The 18,073-nt window shown below is 46.2% G+C and overlaps 1 long non-coding RNA gene across 3 annotated transcripts; it reads right to left on the reverse strand.

Moving 5' to 3' along the window:
* Nucleotides 1–435: 435 nt before the first annotated feature.
* On the reverse strand, nucleotides 436–6,129 carry LOC148377546 (uncharacterized). 3 transcript variants are annotated; one of them, XR_015856634.1, is made up of 4 exons: nucleotides 6,082–6,129; nucleotides 934–1,004; nucleotides 693–797; nucleotides 436–548 (listed from the first exon to the last, which is right to left on the reverse strand). It is a non-coding gene; the product is annotated as an uncharacterized LOC148377546 (long non-coding RNA). The 3 variants fall into 3 exon arrangements; XR_015856635.1 differs by lacking the exon at nucleotides 6,082–6,129 and adding an exon at nucleotides 2,055–2,108; XR_015856633.1 differs by lacking the exon at nucleotides 6,082–6,129 and having other exon boundaries at nucleotides 934–1,285.
* Between the last annotated feature and the right edge of the window lie 11,944 nt (nucleotides 6,130–18,073).

Genomic DNA, 18,073 nt, shown 5'->3' on the forward strand with positions numbered 1-18,073 from the left:
CTCCACCCACTTGACATTCTAGAAGAGACAAACGCGTGGACAGCTTTGGAATGTTGTGTCATTTTCATCCACAAATTCTTTGGTTGACTGGAAAATGACATTTGCTTTTCTCCGCATTTTCCCAGCCACGTTCGGGGGGGGGGGGGGGGGGGTTGGTCCAGTAATGCCAGACGAATGAGTGACTGAAGAATGTAGCTATTTTGTCTGAGAAAAAGGTGTGCTCATTGATGAGCTTACCTGTCCTTGTTGCTTCAGCGCTGACTCCAGATCTGCTACTCTGCTTTGATAGTGACCCATTTCTACCATCAGCTTTTCTCTGGTCTGAAAGGAGGAGGAGGGAGGCTCCTCCTCCTCCTTTCAGACCAGAGAACACCCGAGGCTGGGTGAGAACGGGGAGGCTGCGACCCGGCCGGGGGTTGCGGAAAGGGGCGCCACCTTGATCTCCTTCTCGGCGTCGTAGTCCCCTTCGCTGGTCTGGGCTAGCAGAGCGTAGGCTCGTTGCAGCGCTTGATATTCTTGCGTCAGCTGGCGGTAGCGAAGCTCCGCCTCTTCATGCACACACCAATGCAACACAGCACTAGTACCAGAATCAGTCAGACCGGCGACAAAGCACCCGCGACGCAAAGACGAGTCCGATTCCAGGCTGAAGAGGAATGTTTGGTGCCAATACGCTGGCAGAAATGGCGGGCTACCTCTTCGGGTTCCGTGTCGGGGGTTCTGTCGGTGTGAAAAGACAAGGACGATCCGTCCGAGTCCACCAACACGTCTTCGTCGTAGCCGTAAAATGTTTCGATGACCTGCGGGCGCGGAAGCAAACATCTCTCTGAACAAACTGAAGCGACACCTCACGATGAATCGACGAGAGGAACGATAGCGAGAAAAAGGCCATTTCATCTTGCGCAACACCAAGCAGCCGCAAACAAACAGACTCACCTTGCAGGACCTCACGCTTTGTTCCTCCTCAGAGATTCTGGACGTCGGTATCGTAGCAGCAAATCTCTCTCCTGTCGACACAAATAATCCGCCTTTGAGATTCTTTGGATGCAAAGGGAACGAACGGCTCCGGCGCAGAAACAAACGCGACTCACAATGACATTTCTGACATGAGCTCTTGTCTCCAGAGCCTGAAAAACACGTCACCGGCGATGATTGGAGGGACGCTCGTCTTTTCCAAAAGTGACAACTACAGGGTGTGTCAGGGTTTTCCAGATTATCTTTATCGTATCATTATGTTGCTTTGACTTTGACTGCAACCTGTAATAAATAATATTATTTATCCCTTATTTATCCCTATCGCTTATCCCTTCCTACACAAAGTCGTAAAACACCCCTTGCTATGTTTTGACTAGAGGTCAAGGGCTTCCTCTATTCAATCCACTCTTACACCCACCCTGTTTCTCTTAATTAAAATGCTCGTGCAGGAGCCGAGAGTCAGACTTCATTCGTACAACGGATGGACTCTCCACCTGCAGGTGTCCAAAAGAACTTACTTGTCTCCCGTGTGGTTCTTGCAAAATAAGTTGGAGCGAGCGCAACTCTAACAGGGTGCATTTTGCCACTAGCTGCCTACGGACAATGACGTCGCGCTCGCGGCTCATGGTTGACGGGCTGAGCAGCCGGGCAAGTCCGTCGTTTTCAGCGCACAGCGAGTGGCAAAGGCGCTGACAAAACGGGAGCTTTGAGCTGCTGAAAACGGCAAAACAAGTCTAAAGCGTGTTCAAAAAGCTGTGCGCACAATGCTCCTGCTTGAAAGGTCGGAATTTAAGGGGGCCAATTTTTTGGATGGCGGCCGCCGGCCAAGCTTTGGACGGAAAAGGTTTCCTGGCGACAGCGAGCGAGCGCGGCGCTGCCGTACGTGCACCGAGTCGCCTGCCTGAAGACCCTTGGACAAGTCGTCGATGATGTGCCGCCTGCTCCACAACTTGAGGAACTCCATTTTCACCGTCCTGCTGGCCGCAACCGCGGTCCAGGTCATTGAGCGAACTAGGCCTTCTCTGTGGAACACAAATGCAGTGGACTCTGTTGGCACGCCGCCGTTGTCCGCGTCGACTTACCAAGCTTGCCATCTCCTCGTTCTCCTGGGTGACAAAGCGCACTTTGTTTTCAAGGCGGCACAGCACCAGCGAGAGTTCTTCATTCTTCCTGCTCAGGCGTTTGTTTTTGTACAGGAGTGGCTAGAACTGGCTTTCTGTTTCTTCCAGTCGCTTTAGCTGCAAGCATGAAGTGCGGGATGTGAAAGAGACACACACACGCGGGCCAGAACGTATCCATTCCTTTTGCATCAACGGAATCGTGGCTTTGGCTCCCAATAAAAGACATCTACCAGGCAACCGACTCGCCGCGCCGCTCAACTAATAAGCAAGCGCAATGGGTGCCTCGCTGGATGGCGCGCATCAAACGTAGCGCAAACCTTCAAGCGTGCCGTCAATAAATTACCAGTTCATTGCGCTCTTCAGAAAGCAGGGCGTTTCGATCCTCCAGTTTCCTGATGACTGCGCTGAGCTCAGCGATTTTCAGATGAAACCGTCGCGTGTCCCGATCCTCCTGAGACTGAAAACGCCCCGCAACACACACACACAAGCACTCGTTCAAAGTTCAAAACTGTTTTTGTGCTACCTTCCTCCAGCAACGAACTAAGTCATGCGTACTGCAAGTGTGTGATGAGGTGGCTTACGCAATGAAGAGGATTGCTAGTAGCGGCGTTGACCCCACTTCCAGGGTAGTTTAGGCCCGCCCTTTGGGAATCCCTCAGGGCAGCGATCTGCTGCTCGGCAGCCTGAGTCTGCAGCTGAAGGCGGTGGACGTGGCCGGCCCCAGGGCTTCATCCAAAACACTAACCGCTCTGTCTTTCAGCTTGATCTCATCCGTCTGGATGTACAAACGGGGAGCGCTCAGGCAGGCGGGCAAACTCATTTGCCAGAATTGTGACAAAAACAAAGAGAGCAACCGGCCAATTTTTTTCTTGAATCGACTAGAACACCTTTGCTGTGACAAAAGCGAAGCGAGCAACCGGACATTTTCTTCTTGTGAAATAGAATAGAATAGAATGCCTTAGGTGTCATTGCACTGCAGGTATACAACGAAATTGGGAACATAGCCACGCACCGCGCATCTGATCAGTCCTACCAGTCGGCGGATCTCCCTCTCGCAGTCTCTCTTGGTTCGGCTCAGCTCCTCCCGATGCTGGTGATGAGCCGATCGGAGCTCGGCCGCTCGGGACTGCCAGGCCTGCTGGGCCGCTGCCAGGGCTTCTTCCGCGCTCCTGGTGGAGGCGACACCGCTCGGTCTCCCGACACCGCCGCGTCTCCTCCACCTCCGCCAGCAAAGCGCCCCCCCTCCTCACCTGAGCAGACATTGCGCCACACCGGGCCGTTGAGACCGCAACGGAGCGCCGCGACGCTTACTGGGGACAAGCTACACAATACGGTAGCGGCCGCATCGAAGCCCGACGTGGCGTGCGGATAGTCAGACACGGATAGAGCGGATCACCTTGTCCATGGAGCCGTCCCTCAGGCTGAGGACCAAGGCATTCAGTCGCTGGATCTCTCCATCTTTGATTTTGATCACTCTCATCAGCTCCATTTCATGCTGCCGCAGTAATGTCTCCCTGGTAATGGCTAACTCTTTCTGCTTCTCCTCATGGAGTTTGCTTTTGAGTTCCGTCATGGCGGCGGTGGCACGGTGGTGCTCCGCCCGCAGGTCCTGACTTCTCTCTCTCTCCAGACAGCTGACCTGACATGACTTAGACTTAGACTTAGACAAACTTTATTGTCATCTTGTCTGCACATGGTGCATACAAAACGAAATTCCGTTGCATACGTCTTACAACAAAGTAGTGATATTGCAGTTGAATAGAAGTAACATATCCTATGAAAATATATATATATACATATACTGTATATATATATATATATATATATATATATATTAAAAATAAGTATAAAGTGCAGCAGTGATAATTATGCAATAGTGCAAGTAGGCAAAACAGTATTCAAGAGTGTGCAGAGGAATGCTAAACCATGTATTAAACTTCTATTTAAAGGGTTTATACAAGTTCAGTAAAGTTGGTAGTGCGAGATAGTGCAAGATAGAGGTCCGTAGTGTCATAAAGTACAGTTCTGTGAATGTGTGATGCAGAGTTCAGTTTAGAGCTCAACAGTTCTAGTGTTCAACAGTCTGATGACAGCAGGGAAAAAGCTGTTGCAGAACCTGGTGGACCTGCAGCGGATGCTGCAAACCTCTTCCCAGAGGGCAGCAGGGAGAACAGTCCATGGTGGGGGTGTGATGGGTCATTGATGATGTTACGGGCACGGGACATGCAGCGCTGAGATGAAATGTCCTGAATGGAGGGAAGAGGAGCCCCTATGATCCTCTCTGCTGTCCTCACCACTCTCCTCACGTTCTTCCAATCGGAGGCGGTGCAGCCTCCACACCATACAGAGAGACAGCTTGTCAGAATGCTCTCTATGGTGCTCCTGTAGAACGTCCTCATGATGGGTGGGGGCAGGTGGGCTCTCCTCATCCTCCGCAGGAAGTACAAGCGCTTCTGTGCCCTCTTGACCAGTGCCGTAGTGTTCATAGTCCAGGTGAGGTCTTCTGTGATGTGGACCCCCAGGAATTTGGTGGTGCTGACCACCTCCACAGCTGAGCTGTTGATGATCAGTGGAGCGTGGTGAGGCTGTTTTTTCCTGAAGTCGACGACGATCTCCTTCATCTTCTCCTCATTCAGGATCAGGCTGTTTTCTCTGCACCAGCCCACCAGCTGCTCCACCTCCTCTCTGTAGTCCAGGTCGTTGTTGTCTCTGATGAGCCCCACCACCGTTGTGTCGTCTGCTGACTTCACGATGTGATTGGTGGTGAACCTGAGGACGCAGTCGTGTGTCATCAGGGTGAACAGCAGGGGGCTCAGGACGCAGCCCTGAGGGGAGCCTGTGCTGAGGGTGATGACATCAGAGGTGTTCTGTCCGACCCGGACTGACTGAGGTCTGTTGGTGAGGAAGTCTAGCAGCCAGTTGCGAAGGGGGGTGTTGAAGCCCAGGTGTTCCAATTTTCCTACCAGATGCTGTGGGATGATGGTGTTAAACGCTGAGCTGAAGTCCAGGAACAGCATCCGCACATGGGTGTTCTTCTCCTCCAGGTGAGCCAGGCTCAGGTGAAGAACGGAGGAGATGGCGTCCTGAGTGGAGCGGTTTTGCCGGTCGGCAAACTGGAACGGGTCAAATAATAGGGGGAGTCTGGAAACGATGTGACCTTTAAGCAGCCTTTCGAAGCACTTCATCATAACCGGAGTCAGTGCAACAGGCCGGTAATCATTAAATGAGGTGATTTGAGGTTTCTTCGGCACCGGAATGATGGAGGCAGTCTTAAAGCACGCCGGCACTGTGGCTTGGCCCAGCGAGGTGTTAAAAATGTCTGTGATGACCCCAGCCAGATGACTTGCACATTCCCTGAACACACGCCCAGGAATGTTGTCGGGGCCAGGGGCCTTACAGGGGTTGACTCTCCTCAGGGTCTTCAACACATCGGCGGAGTCAAGGCAGAGTACCTCCTCTTTCTGATGGGGGACAGTTTTAACTGCTGGAGTGCCGTTTAGTGCCTCGAACCTCCCAAAGAAGTTATTTAGACCATTTAGAAAGTCAGCATCAACTACACCCACCGGGGGGGGGGGGGGGGGGGGAGTTGTAGTCTGTAATCGCCCGTATGCCTTGCCACATACTCCTGATGTTTTTGACGTCGTGGAAACGATCCTGAAATTTTCGACTGTGGTCTCGCTTCGCTATCCTGATGGCACGGTTCAAGTTGGCTCTCGCTGTCCTCAGTGTCTCCTTGTCGCCAGACTTGAAGGCAGAGTTCCGCGCTCGTAGCGTTTGACGTACCTCCTCAGTCATCCAGGGTCGTTGGTTGCCCCGGGTGATGATATTCTTAGTGGTGCTGACGTCCTCGGTGCATTTGTTGATGTAGGCTGACACAGTCATGGCACACGCATGTCTAATCTACATCGGGAAATCTGGGAGGGAGGGAGGGAGGCAGGCAGGGAGGCAGGCAGGGAGGCAGGCAGTGTCTGTCTGTTGAGGTTTTCACCTTGTTCTTCTCCTGCTGAAGTTCTAACTGGACGTCCATCAGTTTGGTTCTCAGCTCGTCATTGGCGGCCTGAAGGGCGTCCGTTCGCTCCGCCTTGGCCCGCCCTGCCGGAGCTCGTTTGGACATCTCTTACTCGAGTCTCGCCCGGTCGTCAGTCAGAGATCACAACATTTGTACCTGGAGAGCACAAACGCAGCGCTGTTTTCCACTGGCTTCGAACTCAACTTCAATCGGTACCGTAACTTACAACATCATAAACATAGAACTAGCTTGACTTATTCATTGAATAAATGCATTTGGTTCTTCAAAACTGCATCACGCAACATAGCGTGACCGAGACGGCCGTTATCCACCTGCGTGAAGTTATTTGGTGAAATGAATGAGATGTTTAAGACACCATCGTTCTGTCTCTCTGTAGATGAAGGGAAATAATCGATTGCTGAAGGTCCAAAGGTGTTGTGATAAACAAATAAACATATTAGTGATTAGTGACATATTTGTGATAAACATATTAGGCAGGATAATCACATATGTTAACTTGACTGCCCACACTGTATTTATTTATGGTTATTTGTTAAATCGAGTACTGTTAGACATGAAATAGGAAGTGTTTAACATAAATGGAAGACGAAAGGGGTACTCACCATTGTAGCTCCTGCTGGTCAATGATACGAGCCTCTTCTTGCAGTGGAAAACATACAGCCAACAAACACCGTGGAACCTAAAGGAATGAAATTAAACATTAACATTTAGCCTCAACCAACATTCACAGATACAACGCAACGCAAACTACACAAACGTAAATCTTTTTAAACACAATGAGTTGTACTTACCGTGTACGCTCTAGACGGTCCACTTGCAAGCAGAAAATAAAGATATTTCTGTTGATAATCGTCGTGTTTGTATCCGGTGTCTCGCTCAAGGCCATTGCGCCCACAGATTTGAATTTTGGCGAGAGTTCAGCCTATTGACGTCATTTCCGCGGTGTAATACCCGCATATCTGAAACGGCAAAGTTAAGAGTAGAGTTAAATAAAGTTTTTAGTCAACGCAATAATTTACAACCGTTGACCAGTCGAAATAATCGTCGAAATTTGGCGTCTGTGGCTGGAAGCAGACGCCGAGTTCGACGTTCCTCCCAAACGCCAAACTCCCTCGCTTTTCAGGGCTAAAAAAAAAAACAGTTGTAATTACCTTGTACGCTCTAGACGGTCAAGTTGCAAGCTGAAAACAAAAATATTTGCCTTGTTAGTCATCGTGTTACTAACCGCTGTGTCTTGTTTGCCAGAATTGCCGCTTTCCTACTTCCTGTTGCAAGCCACGCCCACGGAGTATAATTTTGCCGTGAGTTCCGCCTATTGACGTCATGTCCGCGTCACATGACTGCGACGTAATATTATCTAAAGCTGTTTGTGCGGTATTGTGTTGTTCTGTGCGGTGTTGTGTTATTCTGTGCGGCGTCGTGTTGTTCTGTGCGGCGTCGTGTTGTTCAGTGCGACGTCGTGTTGTTCAGTGCGGCATGGTGTTGTTCAGTGCGGCATGGTGTTGTTCAGTGCGGCATGGTGTTGTTCAGTGCGGCATAATGTTGTTCAGTGCGGCATAATGTTGTTCAGTGCGGTATGGTGTTGTTCAGTGCGCCATGGTGTTGTTCAGTGCGGCATGGTGTTGTTCAGTGCGGCATAATGTTGTTCAGTGCGCCATAATGTTGTTCAGTGCGGCATGGTGTTGTTCAGTGCGGGATGGTGTTGTTCAGTGCAGGATGGTGTTGCTCAGTGCGGCATGGTGTTGTTCAATGCGGCATGGTGTTGTTCAGTGCGGGATGGTGTTGTTCAGTGCGGCATGGTGTTGTTCAGTGCGGCACAATGTTGTTCAGTGCGGCATGGTGTTGTTCAGTGCGGCATGGTGTTGTTCAGTGCGGCATGGTGTTGTTCAGTGCGGCATGGTGTTGTTCAGTGCGGAATGGTGTTGTTCAGTGCGGCATGGTGTTGTTCAGTGCGGGATGGTGTTGTTCAATGCGGGATCGTGTTGTACAGTGCGGGGTGGTGTTGTTCAGTGCAGGATGGTGTTGTTCAGTGCGGCATGGTGTTGTTCAATGCGGCATGGTGTTGTTCAGTGCGGGATGGTGTTGTTCATTGCGGCATGGTGTTGTTCAGTGCGGCATGGTGTTGTTCAGTGCGGCATGGTGTTGTTCAGTGCGGCATGGTGTTGTTCAGTGCGGCATAATGTTGTTCAGTGCGGCATGGTGTTGTTCAGTGCGGGTAGGTGTTGTTCAGTGCAGGATGGTGTTGTTCAGTGCGGCATGGTGTTGTTCAGTGCAGCATAGTGTTGTTCAGTGCAGCATGGTGTTGTTCAGTGCGGCATGGTGTTGTTCAGTGCGGCATGGTGTTGTTCAATGCGGCATGGTGTTGTTCAATGCGGGATCGTGTTGTTCAGTGCGGGGTGGTGTTGTTCAGTGCAGGATGGTGTTGTTCAGTGCGGCATGGTGTTCAATGCGGCATGGTGTTGTTCAGTGCTGGATGGTGTTGTTCATTGTGGCATGGTGTTGTTCAGTGCGGCATGGTGTTGTTCAGTGCGGCATGGTGTTGTTCAGTGCGGCATGGTGTTGTTCAGTGCGGCATGGTGTTGTTCAGTGCGGGATGGTGTTGTTCAATGCGGGATGGTGTTGTACAGTGCGGGGTGGTGTTGTTCAGTGCAGGATGGTGTTGTTCAGTGCGGCATGGTGTTGTTCAGTGCGGCATGGTGTTGTTCAGTGCGGCATAATGTTGTTCAGTGCGGCATGGTGTTGTTCAGTGCGGGTAGGTGTTGTTCAGTGCAGGATGGGGTTGTTCAGTGCGGCATGGTGTTGTTCAATGCGGCATGGTGTTGTTCAGTGCGGGATGGTGTTGTTCAGTGCGGGATGGTGTTGTTCAGTGCGGCATGGTGTTGTTCTGTGCGGCATGGTGTTGTTCAGTGCGGGATGGTGTTGTTCATTGCGGCATGGTGTTGTTCAGTGCGGCATGGTGTTGTTCAGTGCGGCATGGTGTTGTTCAATGCGGCATGGTGTTGTTCAATGCGGGATCGTGTTGTTCAGTGCGGGGTGGTGTTGTTCAGTGCAGGATGGTGTTGTTCAGTGCGGCATGGTGTTGTTCAATGCGGCATGGTGTTGTTCAGTGCTGGATGGTGTTGTTCATTGTGGCATGGTGTTGTTCAGTGCGGCATGGTGTTGTTCAGTGCGGCATGGTGTTGTTCAGTGCAGGATGGTGTTGTTCAGTGCGGCATGGTGTTGTTCAATGCAGGATCGTGTTGTTCAGTGCAGCATAATGTTGTTCAGTGCAGCATGGTGTTGTTCAGTGCGGCATGGTGTTGTTCAATGCGGCATGGTGTTGTTCAGTGCGGGATGGTGTTGTTCAGTGCGGCATGGTGTTGTTCAGTGCGGCATAATGTTGTTCAGTGCAGCATGGTGTTGTTCAGTGCGGCATGGTGTTGTTCAGTGCGACATAATGTTGTTCAGTGCGGCATAATGTTGTTCAGTGCGGCATGGTGTTGTTCAGTGCGGCATGGTGTTGTTCAGTGCGGCATGATGTTGTTCAGTGCGGCATGGTGTTGTTCAGTGCAGGATGGTGTTGTTCAGTGCGGCATGGTGTTGTTCAATGCGGCATGGTGTTGTTCAGTGCGGGATGGTGTTGTTCAGTGCAGGATGGTGTTGTTCAGTGCGGCATGGTGTTGTTCAGTGCGGAATGGTGTTGTTCAGTGCGGCATGGTGTTGTTCAGTGCGGCATGGTGTTGTTCAGTGCAGGATGGTGTTGTTCAATGCGGGATGGTGTTGTTCAGTGCGGGATGGTGTTGTTCAGTGCAGGATGGTGTTGTTCAGTGCGGCATGGTGTTGTTCAATGCGGCATGGTGTTGTTCAGTGCGGGATGGTGTTGTTCAGTGCGGCATGGTGTTGTTCAATGCGGCATGGTGTTGTTCAATGCGGCATGGTGTTGTTCAGTGCGGCATGGTGTTGTTCAGTGCGGCATAATGTTGTTCAGTGCGGCATGGTGTTGTTCAGTGCGGCATGGTGTTGTTCAGTGCAGCGTAATGTTGTTCAGTGCGGCATGGTGTTGTTCAGTGCGGAATGCTGTTGTTCAGTGCGGCATGGTGTTGTTCAGTGCGGGATGGTGTTTTTCAGTGCGGCATGGTGTTGTTCCGTGCGGCATGGTGTTGTTCAGTGCGGGATGGTGTTGTTCATTGCGGCATGGTGTTGTTCAGTGCGGCATGGTGTTGTTCAGTGCGCCATAATGTTGTTCAGTGCGGCATGGTGTTGTTCAGTGCGGCATGGTGTTGTTCACTGCGGCATAATGTTGTTCAGTGCGGCATAATGTTGTTCAGTGCAGCATAATGTTGTTCAGTGCGGCATAATGTTGTTCAGTGCGGCATAATGTTGTTCAGTGCGCGATGGTGTTGTTCATTGCGGCATGGTGTTGTTCAGTGCGGCATGGTGTTGTTCAGTGCGGCATGGTGTTGTTCAGTGCGGGATGGTGTTGTTCAGTGCAGGATGGTGTTGTTCAGTGCGGCATGGTGTTGTTCAATGCGGCATGGTGTTGTTCAGTGCGGGATGGTGTTGTTCAGTGCGGCATGGTGTTGTTCAGTGCGGCATAATGTTGTTCAGTGCGGCATGGTGTTGTTCAGTGCGGCATGGTGTTGTTCAGTGCGGCATAATGTTGTTCAGTGCGGCATGGTGTTGTTCAGTGCGGAATGGTGTTGTTCAGTGCGGCATGGTGTTGTTCAGTGCGGGATGGTGTTGTTCAGTGCGGCATGGTGTTGTTCAGTGCGGCATAATGTTGTTCAGTGCGGCATGGTGTTGTTCAGTGCGGCATGGTGTTGTTCAGTGCGGCATGGTGTTGTTCAGTGCGGGATGGTGTTGTTCAGTGCGGGATGGTGTTGTTCAGTGCGGCATGGTGTTCAATGCGGAATGGTGTTGTTCAGTGCAGGATGGTGTTGTTCAGTGCGGCATGGTGTTGTTCAGTGCGGCATAATGTTGTTCAGTGCGGCATGGTGTTGTTCAGTGCGGCATGGTGTTGTTCAGTGCGGCATAATGTTTTTCAGTGCGGCATGGTGTTGTTCAGTGCGGCATGGTGTTGTTCAGTGCGGCATAATGTTCAGTGTGGCATAATGTTGTTCAGTGCGGCATGGTGTTGTTCAGTGCGGGATGGTGTTGTTCAGTGCAGGATGGTGTTGTTCAGTGCGGCATGGTGTTGTTCAGTGCGGGATGGTGTCTTTCAGTGCGGCATGGTGTCGTTCAGTGCGGCATGGTGTCGTTCAGTGCGGCATGGTGTCTTTCAGTGCGTCATGGTGTCGTTCAGTGCGGCATGGTGTTGTTCAGTGCGGCATGGTGTTGTTCAGTGCGGCATGGTGTTGTTCAGTGCGGGATGGTGTTGTTCAGTGTGGCATGGTGTTCAGTGCGGCATGGTGTTGTTCAGTGCAGTATCGTGTTGTTTAGTGCGGTATCGTGTTGTTCAGTGCGGTATCGTGTTGTTCAGTGCAGTATCGTTGTGTTGTTCGTATTGTGTTGTGTTGTTCGTAATGTGTTGTGTTGTTCGTATTGTGTTGTGTTGTTCGTAGTGTGTTGTGTTGTTCGTATTGTGTTGTGTTGTTCATATTGTGTTGTTCATATTGTGTTGAGTTGTTCGTATTGTGTTGTGTTGTTCGTATTGTGTTGCCTTTAACACTTAGCCTCTAACACTTAGCCTCTAACACTTAGCCTCTAGCACCTAGAAGGTAAATAAATAGGAAGGAAGGACTCACCGGTGACGTCTTCGCCCACGTCCAAGCGTTGTACTTTGTATTTTCATCCTTCTGACAGTGGAAAACATAGCCAACAAACACCGTGGAACCTAAACGAATGAAAGAAAACTATCATTTGGCCACAACAGACATTCACAGATACAACACAATGTGACGTGCGGGGTTGAGGTTAAAGGTTGAGTGAAGGGCCCTCGTTTTAAACTACTTTTTTGAAAAGGATTGGGAACAAGTAAGACGTATTTAATTTATTTAATGGGAAGTAGTAAGAGCTATTGAATTTAATCTATGTATTATATTCTATTGTATTGTATTCTGTTGTATTCTTTTGGATTGTATTCACACTAACCCCACTAAAACTTCAGCCCACAAAAACTCGCCTCTGGCGCCTAGCCTCTGGCTTTTAGCCTCTAACACTTAGCCTTTAACACTTAGCCTAGAAGGTGAATAAATAGGGTTAAAGGTTGAGTGAAGGGACCTCGTTTTAAACTACTTTTTTGAAAAGGAGTGGGAACAAGTAAGACGTATTTAATTTATTTAATGGGAACTAGTAAGACTTATTAAATTTATTTAATCTACTTTTCTTCCCAGGCAAAATTTGATGTGCTGCAATTCCAAATTTCCAAAGTGAATGAAGGAATGAAGTCCTTTAAATTATGATTTTGTATAAATACTAGGCATTAACACAAAATTGACGGCACAAAATGGGCAGACTTTACTTGTTTGAAAAGGACTGGTCACAAGACAGACTTTTTTAATTTATTTAATGGGAAGAAGACTTATTTAGTTTAATTGATCTATTTTTGTTCCCTGGCAAAATTCGATTTGCTGCAATTCCAAATTTCCAAAGTGAATGAAGGAAAGAAGTCGTTTAAATTATGATTTTGTTTAAATACTAGGCATAGACACAAAATCTACGGCACAAAATGGGCAGACTTTACTTGTTTGAAGAGGACTGGTTACAAGACAGACTTTTCTGATTTATTTAATGGGAAGAGGACTTATTTAGTTTATTTAATCTATTTTTGTTCCCTGGCAAAATTGGATTTGCTGAAATTGTATTTTGCCAAATCTTGACTTGAGACCTGATAGGAAGTATTAAACGCTTAGTTAAATCAATACAAGTTGGTAATAAGAGCGAGTAATGTTGGTTGAACCGATGAATGAAGGTTGAAAGCAATTTAAATTATGACTTTGTATAAATACTAGATATTAACAGAACATCTACTACGCAAAATGGGCAGAGTTTACTTGTTTGAGAAGGAGTGGCTTATTCAAAACTAAGATTTATTTAATCTGTTTGTTCCCAGGCAAAATTGGATGTGATGCAATTCCAAATTTCACCACATGATGGTGCCCAATTTTGACTTCATAGGACATATTAAACACTTAGCTTGTTATTATGTTCAAGGTAATCAGATTTGTTTATTATTCTAATGGCCTCTTCAAAACTATTCTGGATTACTACTTTGGATCTATTCTACATTACTTAGCAACAACATACTCTGTAACAGATTAGGCAGTATAATCATATATGTTAACTTGAGAGTGCCCACACTCAATCTACTTATCGTGATGTGTTAAATCAATTACTGTTAGACATTATTTGTCTGATAATCTACCAAATCTTTGAATTGAAGAATTTGTGATTTAATTAATAGCTTGTTGTTATGTTAAGGGTAATCATACTTGTATATAATTCTAATGGCCTTCTTTTGAAAACTATTCTGAATTACAACTTTGGATCTTATATTACTTTGCAACAATCTACTCTGTGACAGATTAGGCAGTATAATCACATATGTTAACTTCAGTGCCCACACTGTATTTATTTATGGTTATTTGTTAAATCAAGTACTGTTAGACATGAAATAGGAAGTGTTTAACATAAATGTTATGGCTACTCACCATTGTAGCTCGCTCCTGGTCAATGATACGAGCCTCTTCTTGCAGTGGAAAACTTGCAGCCAACAAACACCGTGGAACCTAAAGGAATGAAATTAAACATTAACATTTCGCCTCGACCAATTTTCACACGTACAACGCAACGCGGCTACACTTCTGCTATTACAAACGTAAATCTCCTTAAACACAATGAGTGTTACTTACCGTGTACGCTCTAGACGGTCCAGTTGCAAGCAGAAAATAAAGATATTTCTGTTGATAATCGTCGCTGCTCAGCGGCTCACGGCCATCGCGCCAACAGATTTGAATTTTGGCGGAGGTTCGGGCAATTACGTCATATCCGCGGCACATGACTGCGACGTAATACCCGCTTATCTGAAACGGCAGTTAAAAGTAGAGTTACATCAAGTTTTCTTGGAACCTAAACGAATGAAAGAAAACTATCATTTGGCCACAACCAAGATTCACAGATACAACACAACGTGCGGGGTTGAGGTTAAAGATTGAGTGAAGGGCCCTCGTTTTAAACTACTGTTTTGAAAAGGAGTGGAAACAAGTAAGACGTATTTAATTTATTTAATGGGAAGTAGTAAGACTTATTAAATTTATTTAATCTACTTTTCTTCCCAGGCAAAATTTGATGTGCTGCAATTCCAAATTTCCAAAGTGAATGAAGGAATGAAGTCCTTTAAATTATGATTTTGTATAAATACTAGGCATAAACACAAAATCGACGGCACAAAAAAAATTGTATTTTTCCAAATCTTGACTTGAGACCTGATAGAAAGTATTAAACGCTTAGTTAAATCAATACAAGTTGGTAATAAGAGCGAGTAATGTTGGTTGAACCGATGAATGAAGGTTGAAAGCAATTTAAATTATGACTTTGTATAAATACTAGATATTAACAGAACATCTACTGCGCGAAATGGGCAGAGTTTACTTGTTTGAGAAGGAGTGGCTTATTCAAAACTAAGATTTATTTAATCTGTTTGTTCCCAGGCAAAATGGGATGTGATGCAATTCCAAATTTCACCACATGATGGTGCCCAATTTTGACTTCATAGGACATATTAAACACTTAGCTTGTTATTATGTTCAAGGTAATCAGATTTGTTTATTATTCTAATGGCCTCTTCAAAACTATTCTGGATTACTACTTTGGATCTATTCTACATTACTTGGCAACAACATACTCTGTAACAGATTAGGCAGTATAATCATATATGTTAACTTGAGAGTGCCCACACTCAATCTACTTATCGTGATGTGTTAAATCAATTACTGTTAGACATTATTTGTCTGATAATCTACCAAATCTTTGAATTGAAGAATTTGTGATTTAATTAATAGCTTGTTGTTATGTTAAGGGTAATCATACTTGTATATAATTCTAATGGCCTTCTTTTGAAAACTATTCTGAATTAAAACTTTGGATCTTATATTACTTTGCAACAATCTACTCTGTGACAGATTAGGCAGTATAATCACATATGTTAACTTCAGTGCCCACACTGTATTTATTTATGGTTATTTGTTAAATCAAGTACTGTTAGACATGAAATAGGAAGTGTTTAACATAAATGTTATGGCTACTCACCATTGTAGCTCGCTCCTGGTCAATGATACGAGCCTCTTCTTGCAGTGGAAAACTTGCAGCCAACAAACACCGTGGAACCTAAAGGAATGAAATTAAACATTAACATTTCGCCTCGACCAATTTTCACACGTACAACGCAACGCGGCTACACTTCTGCTATTACAAACGTAAATCTCCTTAAACACAATGAGTGTTACTTACCGTGTACGCTCTAGACGGTCCAGTTGCAAGCAGAAAATAAAGATATTTCTGTTGATAATCGTCGCTGCTCAGCGGCTCACGGCCATCGCGCCAACAGATTTGAATTTTGGCGGAGGTTCGGGCAATTACGTCATATCCGCGGCACATGACTGCGACGTAATACCCGCTTATCTGAAACGGCAGTTAAAAGTAGAGTTACATCAAGTTTTCTTGGAACCTAAACGAATGAAAGAAAACTATCATTTGGCCACAACCAAGATTCACAGATACAACACAACGTGCGGGGTTGAGGTTAAAGATTGAGTGAAGGGCCCTCGTTTTAAACTACTGTTTTGAAAAGGAGTGGAAACAAGTAAGACGTATTTAATTTATTTAATGGGAAGTAGTAAGACTTATTAAATTTATTTAATCTACTTTTCTTCCCAGGCAAAATTTGATGTGCTGCAATTCCAAATTTCCAAAGTGAATGAAGGAATGAAGTCCTTTAAATTATGATTTTGTATAAATACTAGGCATAAACACAAAATCGACGGCACAAAATGGGCAGACTTTACTTGTTTGAAAAGGACTGGTTACAAGACAGACTTTTTTAATTCATTTAATGGGAAGAAAACTTATTTAGTTTAATTGATCTATTTTTGTTCCCTGGCAAAATTCGATTTGCTGCAATTCCAAATTTCCAAAGTGAATGAAGGAAAGAAGTCGTTTAAATTATGATTTTGTTTAAATACTAGGCATAGACACAAAATCTACGGCACAAAATGGGCAGACTTTACTTGTTTGAAGAGGACTGGTTACAAGACAGACTTTTCTGATTTATTTAATGGGAAGAGGACTTATTTAGTTTATTTAATCTATTTTTGTTCCCTGGCAAAATTGGATTTGCTGAAATTGTATTTTGCCAAATCTCGATTTGAGACCTGATAGGAAGTATTAAACGCTTAGTTAAATCAATACAAGTTGGTAATAAGAGCGAGTAATGTTGGTTGAACCGATGAATGAAGGTTGAAAGCAATTTAAATTATGACTTTGTATAAATACTAGATATTAACAGAACATCTACTGCGCAAAATGGGCAGAGTTTACTTGTTTGAGAAGGAGTGGCTTATTCAAAACTAAGATTTATTTAATCTGTTTGTTCCCAGGCAAAATTGGATGTGATGCAATTCCAAATCTATCTGAAACGGCAGTTAAAAGTAGAGTTACATAGTTTTCTTTTTTAATCAACACAATCATTTACAACCGTTGACCAGAAAGAATCGTCGAAATTCGACGTCCCCCACAAACGCCACGCTCACTCGCTTTTCAGGGCAACAAAAGTACTTCTTTTTAAAAACGATGAGTTGTACTTACCGTGTACGCTCTGGACGGTCCAGTTGCAAGCAGAAAATAAAAATATTTCTCTTGTTAGTCGTATGTTACCATCCGCTGTGTCTTTGTCAACATCGCCGCCATTTTCCTACTTCCTGCTGCGAGCCACGCCCACGGATTTAAATTTGGGCGGAAGCTCTTTCCATTGGCGTCGTTTTCGCGTATAGCAAATCCGATTGGTTGGGAAGGGGGCACGGTTATGCAGCCGAGGGGTCCTGTGATCGGTGGGATGTAAAGTAGGCGTCGACGTCACGTCCGCGTCACGTGACCACAACGTGGCAGACGTCATATAGCAACCGCTGTTTTGTTTAGTAGATTTACAGTTGTTATGCATTGGCATAATGGTGTGCACTCAAAATAGATTTAAATAAATTAAATATTTCTTCTGCCCACTCCCTTTTAAACAAGTTAACTCTGCCCACGTCCATTGACGTCTTGTCTGCGTCACGTGACCACGACGTAGCGACGTCATGTAGTAACCGCTGTTTTGATCAGTAGACTTACAGTTATTATGCGTTGACATAATGGCGCACTGGTTAGCATGGCCACCTCTTAAGCATGATGTTGCGGGTTCGACGCCTGATCAATGTTAGCATGGAGTGAGCTTAAGTGCATGGCGCTGAAGATTTGAATCTTTGAAATGCGCTGAGGTCTGACATATCAGGCAGAATGGTTTGCCATCACGTTCAACAAAAAATAGAAACTTTCCCACTCTGATTAAAACGTCCTGTGTTCATCTACGTATTTTCGTTTTGCTGTGCATCTTTTCCCTGCCATTTCGAGAGCCCAATTGACACTCATAGTTTAAAGAAATGTGTTTGCCCATCCTACTTTGTGGAATTTCACCACATGCGCTTTTGACCAAAATACCAAATTGAACTCAAGTGAAGCCAACACGCACAACCCCCCCCCCCCCCCCCCCCCACACACACACACACACAAATGTTGATATGAACATAAAAGAGCCGCATGCGGTTCGGGAGTTGCGGCTTGGCCAAACCTGTACTATACAACTTTATTTGTATAAAATTTTCACAACAGCTGTCACACAAACAAAGCGGGAAAAACCGAAGACGTGCGTGTTCCGCCCACGCTGGATTTATTTGCACCTTTGAAAAGACACCGTATTGCCGCAGATGTGGCAAAGAGTACT

The sequence above is a fragment of the Syngnathus floridae genome, unplaced genomic scaffold (assembly GCF_059516105.1).
Source record: "Syngnathus floridae isolate MCC-2025c unplaced genomic scaffold, RoL_Sflo_1.0 HiC_scaffold_130, whole genome shotgun sequence".
Lineage (NCBI taxonomy): Eukaryota > Metazoa > Chordata > Actinopteri > Syngnathiformes > Syngnathidae > Syngnathus > Syngnathus floridae.